Source organism: Anthonomus grandis, chromosome 9 (genome assembly GCF_022605725.1).
Source record: "Anthonomus grandis grandis chromosome 9, icAntGran1.3, whole genome shotgun sequence".
NCBI lineage: Eukaryota > Metazoa > Arthropoda > Insecta > Coleoptera > Curculionidae > Anthonomus > Anthonomus grandis.
In genome coordinates, this window is record NC_065554.1 from 10,648,021 (window position 1) to 10,660,114 (window position 12,094).

Below are 12,094 nucleotides of genomic sequence, written 5' to 3' on the forward strand. Positions count from 1 at the left end.
AAAAATCGGGTAATTTCGACCGATAGGATAATATCGACCAAGCAGTAATATTTTGGAATTCATTTTATTTTAACATTTAAACATTAATTTATACTGAGCAAAAGTCACAAATATATACTGAAGCTTTTTCTGCGCTAGTACAGTCAGCATGAGCCCAGGTTGCACAAGAACGGCACCGCCACCAAATCTCATTATTGTATCCAAATTGTTCACAAATAGCGCAGATTTCATCAATTTCTCTTTCCTATCCAACCGGGGTTTCCACTTTATCTGTAATTTTTCTTGTGACCTTCTTAATTTTATTATTGCCCTCCTCTTCACCTGTAATTTTTCTTGTGACCTTCTTAATTTTGTCATTTCCCTCCTCTTTACCTGTAATTTTTTTGTGATCTTTAATTTTTCATTTTCCTCCTTTTTTGTTTTTTTAATGTCTTATTTTCGAGCTCTTCTTTTAAAGGGGTAGATGTTAATATTTGAGAATGTTGCCTTTTTCGCTGTGAAATTCTTCGTTGAAACACTGAAGGTGGACATAACTCGTGAAAGGAAGTATTTTCCAGTGTTCCTTTAATTTTCAGGGTTTTATCACCATCATCGCTTAGACTGTCTTCCGCAACTTCTTTCAAACTGAATTCAGAATCAGACGAATCTGATGACAATCTAGTATTACGTAAGGTATTCAATCTTCCTGGAACAGATCCACTTAATCCACTTGGCCCTGGTTTTGGAGAAGAAGTCTTCTGTCTGAATTCTATGGGTTCTAAAATATTTTCTGATGTATTTTCCTGTAATGGTAAATCTCCTGGAGCCGTTGTATTTGGCGGATCATTATTATCTTCATGGATAGGTACAAAGCCTTCCTCACAAAACGCATCACGATTGATGGAAAATATTCCGGTCGTTTTAAATCCGTTTAGAGCCTTCTCTATCGTGGTCACCCTATTGTAAGCATTTCCAAAAAGTTCGGCAATATCAGTGTCTTTTCTACTTTTCATGTACTTATCACATTCTTGGTGGTAAGCAGTTTTTAAGGACTTGAAGAAAGTTACCTCCAGAGGCTGTGTCCTGTGAGACGTGTGGGGTGGAAGCGATAGTAAATGAATGACAAAAAGTGTAGGAACCTAAAGAAGAATGAGTGGATTGGTTATCCAGTATTAAAAGAATAGGTTGCTCTGGAGTAGCATTAGCGAATTTCGCAAAATGTTGCAACCATTCGGTAAACGACTCTTCGGTAATCCATCCAGATTTTGAGCATTTGTATAACGCGCCTGCCGGACCATTTTTTTCCAAGCCATCTTTCATTCTCATTCTCTTAAAAATCAACATAGGCGGGATATATTGTCCGGATGCACTAAAACAGCACACAATCGTAGTATTTTGACCCCTTTCTCCGCTTGTTATCGCACCGACTTGCTTCTCTTCTTTTCTTGCCAATATGCGACCCGGATTGTGAACATTGGAAATACCACTTTCGTCAACGTTATAGATGCGATGAACTTCCAAATGGTATTTTCCAAATAGTAACTCTAGATTGTTGAAAAAAATATTCATTTCTTCTCTGTTGAATGCGGTAACTCTCCTAAGGCTAGTAGCTTCTGGTTTGCGAAAACTAAGCTGCGGATAACGTCGCATAAATGAGTAGATCCAATCTTTGCCGCACATCCCGTTCTCCTTATTAAAAGGATGTTTAATTTTATTTGTCTCTGCGTATTTAAAAACCAATGATCTTATGTTTTGAACTGTCAATCCATAAAATAATTTTGACAGTTTTAATATGGTTTCAACCATTTCTTTTTCCTGATTTTCGGAAAAGACAGGGTTTCTATCCAACGTAAGTTTTTTTGGTTGAAATCTACCTTTTAGTCTATCTTGAAGAGTACCATATGGTACATTAAACATTTGTGCGGCACGCCTAATGGATAATGTCTTTTCTCCCACGGCCTTGATTGCTCTTTTCATGGAATCCTCCGTCCATGAGGAACGTCTAGTTTTTCGGACGTATGTTCGCGGCATCTGAAATGAAATGCTGACATGTAGGTACCTAATGCTTGCATTTATTGCGCACTTTATTATATAAATATATAATTAGGCCACAAATATTAGGTAGGGTAATATCGACCACTGCAGGGTAATATCGACCAATGTGATTGATTTTACCCGAACCGGTAAACCTAACCCAGATTTTTTTTTACTCAAAATATGTATTATAAGTGCACCAAATTGGACCTAATAAACGAAAGCATATCTGCAGCATCATATAAACAGGAAATGCAATACATTTAGAATGTAAAAAGAATTCCCTACCTTAATAACGGCAGCGGAGTTTTAATAAAAAAAGTCTAAACACGAGCACAACAACAACACAGAACGAGTTATGGAACGATACTAGTCGTATAAATCAGGCTCATACGAAGCCATCTCTCGGTCGGTTGGTATATTACGCCCGGATGGCGCCAAGTTTATAAGATTTGAAACTGGTCGATTTTGCCCGACGGTCGATATTCCCCACCTTCCCCTACCTTTTTGATGCGGAACAGGTAATTTCTTAATTACATCTATAGACGCTACTGTGATTATATCTTCGACTGCGGGATAATAAAATTTCCGTCCTTTTTTCCTTAAAAATTTAATGATATATTCATCTTCTTTTTGCCCGATAATTTTTCCTACGTAGTGAACCAATGTTTTCTTAGTGCAAAATCGGACTATAACATAATCGTCAATTTGTACATCCGACGACAAATTTGACGAATCTTCATTTTCATCAGATGACCTTGACAGCTCGGACTCATTTTCAGAATCATCTTGTAGGGATATGGCATCATCACATGATGAGTCACTATCTGCCAATATTGCTCTCTTCACTCTTGGCTACCGTTTGAACTCTTTTCTTAGCTTCCCGAGCAACTGCTTTGGCTTCAATGGCATCTTTAATCGGTGTATCTGTAAGAAACAAAGACTTTTTTGTTTTGCGACTTTGGCGACGCTTTTTGGAAGTCGAACAAATATCGGGACCACCTCAGGAGATATTACTTCAGGTTCAATTAATAAGGTCGTGGAAGCTGATGCTACAGAAGTGATCGGAGCTACAGATGAAGTAGACGGTAGAGAGTCATTTTGATCCTTTGGTATTTCAGCAACATCACTATATGAAAAAATATTTCTATTTAACGGCCAGATCTCTGTTTTTTGAAAACCAGATATTGTGGTTTTTGGTGTGAATGATGCTTGAATTATATTTGCCAGGTCATGGATTGTTATGGCTTTTCCGGGATTCGAAATTAAATAATCATGTTGCGCTATTTTTAATTTAGTCTTAAAAGGAGCCATTATTGAAACGTCCAGTGGCTGAAGGCGATGGCAATGAGGCGGTATAGTGACCACCTCCAAGCCATTTTCTTTTGCAAATTTAATGGCATTTAGCGAGCTGTGGGATTCGTGGTTGTCCATTATTATTAAATTTTTTTCATTTTTCATTTTACATTTTGTAAAAGATTTTATATGTTCCACAACTTTTATAAATAACGTTTTTGTCATCCAACCGCTAGGAGGATTGTTTATTAGTCCTATGCTTCTAGCTGAAGCACCTGTGAGGAAACTGTCGTTATATCTAGCTCGTGGGAATATAAAAACTGGTGGTAAACTATTTCCATCTGCACTCACGATGGCACACATAGTTACAAGAGTGCCCCTTTCCGCGGAAGTAACTTGGCCCACTTGCTTAGTTCCCTTTTCAGCAATAATGTTTGGCGCATCTACAACAGTGGTTATATCCGTTTCATCCAAGTTAAAAATTGTATGTGCAGGAAAATTGTATTTTTCGTAACAGCGTACAAGATTATCTTGAAACTCTGTTAATGCAGTTTGGTTAAATGCCGTAACACGTGACATACTCGTGTTTTTAGGCCTTCGGAGACTAAGATTTTGATGACGTTTCATAAACCCTTGAACCCAATCTAACCCTGCCATTTTGTTAGTATCCCAACTAGGTGGATATTTTATAGACATAGCTTTTGCATAATCAAATGCCAATACCCTCAGATTTTTATACGATAAGCCATATTGTAGTTTAGAACACGTTAAAATATATTTTACCAACATAAGTTCTTGATCATTATTAAACACTTGTAGTATAACAAACCCAGGTTCGTCCATAAAGAATGGATGAGATAAGTTTTTTTTTTAATAAATAAGAAAAAGATCGAACGAGAAAAAAAATAAATAAGAAACCAATACCCTCCCTACGTTGTGTTTTGTAATAGAATCACTCTCTCTTTTACTTACCTCGGATGCGCTTGACAAGACAAAATTAGGGAAACTTGAATTATTAGGATGGTATTAAAGAAAATGGAGTCTTGATAATACACCTACTTAGTTTATTTATGTAAAAAAAATAATGCCGTACTCAGCCTGGAATTCACGAGGGGAAAGAGCACGGCAGAGAAACCCTCGATCTCAATTCCCTAAAAATCAAATCATGCTGAGTAAATAAGTTCTACCTTCGGTTACAAAAAAAATAAAGATAATTTATTTACTGTTCCTTTCTAATTCCTCATACATACTATCCATTTAAAACTGAAGAGAGTTGGGTTAGTTATCCAGCCATCACTAGAAGGTACTGAGGTCCCATACGGGAGGCTACCCAGCTATGAGTTGAATAGTTGAGTCAATATTCTAGGTATTATCACAGATAAACGGACAAATTCGCGAAACATATTTTTATTTATCTGTGGTATTTACGTCTGAATATTCACCCAGTCAGGGTCGAAATGTTAGTTAGATTCAACAAGGCTCTAGCTTACTTTTGAAACACACAAATAATTCAAAAAAAAACTAATTTCGAAAATATACCTAAAATTCAATAAATAAATTATCTCAGTCGATCACTTTAAATATTAATTTTCTCTTCAGCATGAAACAATTTTAGATAAATACATGCATAAGTTATTTCCTCCTATTCACGCAAAATATTAAATTTATAAACATTAATAAAAATATATATATACACATTGCCAATAAAAAAAAACAAACTAATAAGTTTTAAATTTACTAACCTGTAGAAAATCTTCAGAAAACCACTTCAACACAAATTAAATACGATTTAATATTTTTCAAGTAGTACCCTCGATGGCTGGATTTTACTTTCTGCCGTTCCCTAGTCGCGCGACCGAAAACATCTCCCGAAAGCAACGCCCAGAAATGCTAACACAAACAACCCTCGGCGCATGAATAGGGCTGTTGTTATACAAAAAATTTAAAAAAGATTTTCGACAAAAGGCGACGCTACATGCTGAATCCCAAATCTAAACGAATATAAAATACTACGCATAAAATTTAAAAATAGGTGGTTTTCTTCACACTTGTCTGAATGTATGCTTAGAGGAAAACACCTGTTCCCTGGGTTGTTTTTTCAAGCGGTAAAACAAAGCAGTAAGTTTTACGCCGTAAACTTTTGCAGCTTTTCTTAAACACATTTCTTTTTCTTTTACAGCCGCTATCGCCTTCTCCATGTCTTCCTCAGTAAACCCAGTTCCCTTCTTCCTCTTATATTGTCTTACCATCGTGATTTGCAAATCTGGAAAAACAATGCTACTTAGAAACATTTTTTACTCCTAATGGGGTACCTTGAACAATGTTCAACAGTGCCCCATTTTAAAGTTCAAAGACACCCCTTGTGCTTACACTCGAATTCAACCACGTTTGCTAAAACTATCCTAACCTCAAAAGTCACATATTTTCACAACACGATCTACATGCCTAGTCTAGTTGACGACCTACTGCAGATTAAATGTCCTCTTTATAGTTGAGCCTAATTTGTTTAAGTAGGAAATATTACAAGAAAAAAGTTGAAAAACAAGGTTTTTCGTATTTGCGAAATTCCCCAAACAATGCTTTTACCTACTATTTATATTATTTGGAAAATTGTTGGTATTAATGTAACTGTTCCTGTTCCGGATGTCGACCGTGCTCGTGGATCATCATTAATATCATTTTTATGTAGTCGTTAGAAATGTTATGGTTATGTTTTTGTTTTGTTTTGAATCCTAAATCTATGCATAGCATATATTTATGTAGAACTATACAGGGTGTTTGGCGGAGGGTTAGCCAAACTTGGTGGGCATATAGATAGGCTCAGATAGAAGATATTTTCTTAATAAACTTGTGTTTTAAAAGTCTCTCTACTCTTTCAATCTCTAATACCCTTTTCAATGATATATGATGCGTAACACAAAGCCGACTAACTTGCCACAATTCATGACTTTAAAGAAAAATAAAGTAAAAAAAAATATTTTTTTAATTTTATGTATTTATTTCAAAATTACAAATTTTGTTGAAACTGCGCTCCCCTGGCTCTTATACATGCCCTATATCGCCGTCGCATTTCTACTGTCGTAAGGCGAAGTCGCATCTCTTCTCTGACGGTTAGAAAAGCGGCATTGATTCTTTGAATTGAGTGGTCTAGATTGTCAATTTCCACCTCGTACACGAGTTCTTTCGCACGTCCTCATACGTAAAAATCGAGAGGGGTTAAATCAGGGGACCGTGGAGGCCATGCGACGGGACCTGCTCTTTCGATCCACGAATTGGGAAAAGTTGAGATAGTGTGCAGAAAATTGAGATAGTGTGCAGGACACCCGTCATTCTGGAAGACGATTGACCCGTCTTCATTAAATATGGGTATATCAGCCAATAATTGTGGGAGATCATTTTGTAAAAAATGTAAGTAATTGTCCCCGTTGAGGTTTCTCGGCAAACCGTGTGGACCGATGAGGTGTCTCCCAATCACACCTGCCCAAACATTAACACTGAACCTTGTTTGGAAAGACTTGGCTCTGGTCAAATGCGGATTTACGTTTTTGTTTTCCCAATAATGTAAATTATGTTGGTTAAATATCTCCGCACGTGTAAATGTTGATTCATCTGTCCATAAGATGCTTTTTAAAAAGTGTCCATTTTCAACGTCTGCGTGAAGCAAAAAGCGGCAAAATTGTACCCGTCGCTCGTAGTCGGCTTGTAGAAGACCTAGAATAGAGTATCACGATGCCAGTAAAAATTGCGGAATTAAGTTGTTGATGTAGTATGAAATTACCTTGCACTGGGGTGTAATGGAAAGGATGTCTTCCTTCTACCTTGACAACTGACCATGCTTTCCATGTAGAAATGTTCAGATCTGTAGCTACTTTCCTTGTACTAGTGGTGAGATCCTCATCGAATACGCGAATTACGTCTTCATCTACAGCAACATCATACTGCCTCCGATTGATCCTTGGTTCTTGAAAATTTAGATTGCCTGTTTCCTTTAATCGACGAAAAGTGTTAGCAAAAGTGTTGTGGTGGGGCACACGCCTATTGCGGTATTGCTCCTCATAAATTCTTTATGCTTGTCGCCTATTACCATTGGCTTTTCCATAAGCAAAGACAATATCGACGTATTCTTCGGTAGTGTATACAGCCATTGTGGCGATAATGATACGAAAATAAAGAAAGTCACAAAAACAATATAAAAACTCAATTAACAGCAACAATAACAACAGTATTAACAATAACAATACAGAAACGATACAATACTAAATTAACGACTTGGGTACGTAAGAAAGCTAAAAAGTTACACCACGACAAATGTTAAATGACAACAACAATATGTAGCACATATTGTTGTTATCACAACAACAATCCCATAGCATGTACCACGATCTCCTCATTTGACCATTCAAAGAATCGATGCGGCTTTTCAAACTATCAGAAAAGAGATGCGGCTTCGTCTTACGACAGTGGAAATGCGACGGCGACGTAGGGCATGTATTAGAGCCAGGGGAGCGTAGTTTTAATAAAATTTGTAATTTTGAAATAAATACATAAAATTAAAAAAATATTTTTTTTTACTTTATTGTCCTTTAAAGTCATGAATTGTGGCAAGTTAGTCGGCTTTGTGTTACACATCGTATATCATTGAAAAGAGTATTAACTGGAGATGTTTTTAAAACTACCTGAACATCTTGATAGATTTTAGTTTTTTTTTGCGTCAAGTTAAAGTTACCTTTCATAACTTTTTTTGCTACTTGTATTAACTTTTTGAGCTCAAAACGAATTATTTCGGTATTATTTGTACTTGATATTGATTCTAGTCTTCTCTTCTATTTTAGATTCAGGATACATTACAGACTAAATACAAATGTAAAAAAACGTGAAAAATATGCTGAAAAAATTTATAGATGTCAAAAGGCATAATTTTTTGAAAATCCTGAAAATAACACAAAATCAATGATATAAAAAAACCCGAGACTTTTAGAACATAAGTTTGGCTAACCCTCCGCCAAACACCCTGTATATTGAATGTTATGTAATAGTATACTTACTCGTATTATATTTCTATTTTATCATTGCATAATTTGATTGATTAAAAATTGGTTTTATAAAGAAAATTCATTAAGAATAAAACCAATAAAGAATTTAATTTACTATATAGGTATATTTATAATAGTCAATACAAAAAGTTTTAATTTTAAATGTGTAAGCTTCTTCTGTGTCTACCGAATCTATTTCCCTAAAAAAAAGACAATTTATTATTATGAACTCTTATTGAATAGCTTTTTTAAATTTTATTTATTTATGATACTTTTTTTACATTTTTAACTTTATCCATATAAACTCTACCGGGTGACACAGAAAAAAGGGAACATTTAATAACTTTTTACTTTTCAAGATAAACAAATGAAATTTAGTATATCGATAGAATAGTTATAAAAGCATGTTTTAACATATTCTATTGTTTTCTATCTATTCAAATATTAGCAAGATTATTTAAATAATAAATAATAATTGCGCTTAACAAGATGTCATGTATTAACTATTGAATTGAAAAATAATTGAAGAACGCGTCAAAACGCAGCCTTTTCAAGCAATCAAAGCCTTCTATGATATTTTTATTAATTAAATGCGTTTATTTATGTGACTTAGGTTTTTTCTTTTCTTATGGGCTTATTGATCAACCGATTTAAAAAATAATTATATCAAATTATTGGGAAAAAGAAACCGCATTTTAAAAGTGGTTGTCTATTTAATGTGCTATTTAAGAAAATGAAGTAAATGCCAAAATTAATGGTTTGGACATTTTAAATAGGCGTGTAAAAGATTTAAGCCATAAAATGTAAAGAAAACTATTTTCTGTTATTTGATTAAAAACTAAAACTTTCAACGGTATTCATGGCACTCTATTTTAATATTTAAAAAAAAATTCAATGAGTACAGAACAAAAAGTAGAAAATATAGTCTCATTGTTTTCAGAATATAATTTTTTATAGAAATACGTACCTAATAATATACCAAATATCTATATACGTATATACGTACCTAATAATGTCCCATTTAAAATATGAAAGTTAGTTTCAGTTCCTGTTAAACCGGAAGTGATGGAAAACAATAGGATATGTCAAAAGATGCTCTTATAACTATTCTATTGATATACCAAATTTCATTTATCTTGAAAAGTAAAAAAGTTATTGACACTTCCCTTTTTTTTGTATCACTACTGTGTCATTTATTAAATGACGTATGTCTTTCGTAAATAACTTTACTTTATTTGTCTGTCGACGCGTGCGTCGCTAACGGTGTTAGCATCTTCGGGAGAAGATTAAAACTAAACTGAGACTACTACTTTCAAGTGCCCTTATACAGTGTGTCCAAGATAAGGATGTCTATCATGGGGATCTCGGCAGCTATAGGAGATACGAGGTTTATTAAATTAGAGAAAAGTTGCGCATTTTAGAGCCTAACAATACGCCGTTTAGAAAGTTTTAAAATTTTGAGTAGTTCCGGAGACATTCGAGAAAAACCGAAATTTGCCGATTTCGTTTTTATTTTTTCTGGCGTTATTTAAAGAGATGTGGAAAAACAAAAGACACTTTCTTATGGCCACTTTTTAAGCTCTAAAAAATACCATTGCGAGATTTTTCGTACGACGTTTCGTTTCGAAGACACCATCATCAACTTAATTTTTTTCCTCTTTGTGTTCTGTGTACCAAAGGTTGAAATAAATTGTAAACATGATAGGCTAACACGTACATAGGTATGCGAGGAATTGCAACCGAACTTTAACCGGACTGATAAGCGCAACGACGACGCGATAGCCGCCCAGGGTGGAGCCAAGTTTGTTCTCGCTCTACTCCGTCTCCTTCTTACACATTACGCAAAAATCATATTCAAAATTTTTCAACCGCCAAACGTGTATACATACCGGGTGGTGCGTCGCCGAGCGGAACATAAGAAATCCCATGTAAATTTTAAGGGGGTCAATTATTGGCTTCCCTGTACATTTTACAGAAAAAATGTAAGATAACTTTTTGAAGAGACCAATCTGGCAAACCCTCGTGCAAAGTTTCAAAAAATGTTATTAAGCGAATCTTGAATTATTCAATTAAATGTAATTGCAAAATTACCAAATTTTCGATTCAGGTAAAACCAAACACCAGCCACCAGCAAACAATTTGTTATAAGGCTTTGTCAAATCTGACGTACAGCCGAATACAAGAAATGTTTTTTTTTCGTTTTATCAATCTCACAAACATACAATCAAAGTAAGACACGTTAACATTACTTTTTTATCTAAACTTTTATTTAATATAACGATGAAGTTAAACCAATAACAACTATTATTATCGATTATTAAAAAAATTATTTTATCATACTTAAAATTTAATTAAACCAATAGCAGTATCTGAAATATTTTCAATTTATTTTCCCATCAAGCCTATCTGGTCCATTTCAACTATTAAACCTATTGTTAGTAAATTCGAGTCCAAAGACATTACAATAAATAATTGTAAATGTTTAACTCAGAAGATCGAAAATAGATCCGAAAAAAGAGAGAACAGAACTCTTAATATTTTACTATTGAATTAAGTGTGGAATAATATTAAGTGTGGAAAAATAAAATAAAATACAATAACTTTTTTAAACATAATAGAGAATTACACAAAAACATCAATTAATTAAATGTTTAAACAACCCCCTATTAACAGCTAAACAATATCCTAACCGATCATAAAATTCATTTCTAACGTTACTAAGTTGATATTGGGAAATTTTATTACATTCTAACGAAATAGCGTCTTGTAACTGGTTTAGATTCTCAAATTTTACACTTTTATAAATGACACTTTTTAAATGACCCCACAAAAAGAAGTCATTCGGTGAAAGATCAGGTGACCTGGCTGGCCAAAGTATCCGGTACCGTGGACCAATAATATTGCCGTTAAAAGCATTTTCCAAGCACTCTCTAACCATACAGGCATTATGGGCCGGGCAATCATCCATTTGGTACCAGATCATTTGATATTCTTGAACAACTTCTTCCAAGGCGGGTCCAATTTGATTTTGAAATAAGTCCAAATAGATTTCAGCTGTTAGGTTATAGTCCATAAAAAGGGTCCATTGATATGATGTCCGATAATTCCTACGAATACATTTGTTTTTTGAGGATATTGTGTCCGAGTATGAACAAAGCGATGTTGATTTTCTTAGGTCCAATACCAGCAATTCTGAGCATTGGTTCATTGTTGAGGGTAAATGTACATTCATCGGTAAAACAAATATTTCTTAAAAAATTCCTATCATTATTTGCTCTTTCCATCATTTCAAAACAAAATGCCATTCTTCGCTCTTCATCTCCTTTCTGTAGCTCTTGATGTTTTTCGAATTTACACGAATAATATTTGAGTTTTTTTAAAGTGCGCAATACCGTTGTATGATGTTTATTTACCTCTAACCCTCGTACCAAGAACCCTCGTACTAACCATCTTGTTTTCCTCCACACTCAGTAGAATATTAAGATCTCTGTTCTCTCTTTCTTCGGCTCTATTTTCGATATCCTGTGTTGAACACTTACAATTATTTATTACAGTACCTTTGGACTCGAACTTATTGACAATACGTTTAATAGTTCAAATGGACGGAATGGGCTTGGTGGGGAAATAAACTGAAAACATTTCAGATACTGCTCTAAAACCGTTTCCCGCATAATGCCACTTAATTATGGCTATTTTTTCGTCGATTGAATAATTCATACTTGTTTTCAGATATCGACTGTCACTGATTTATT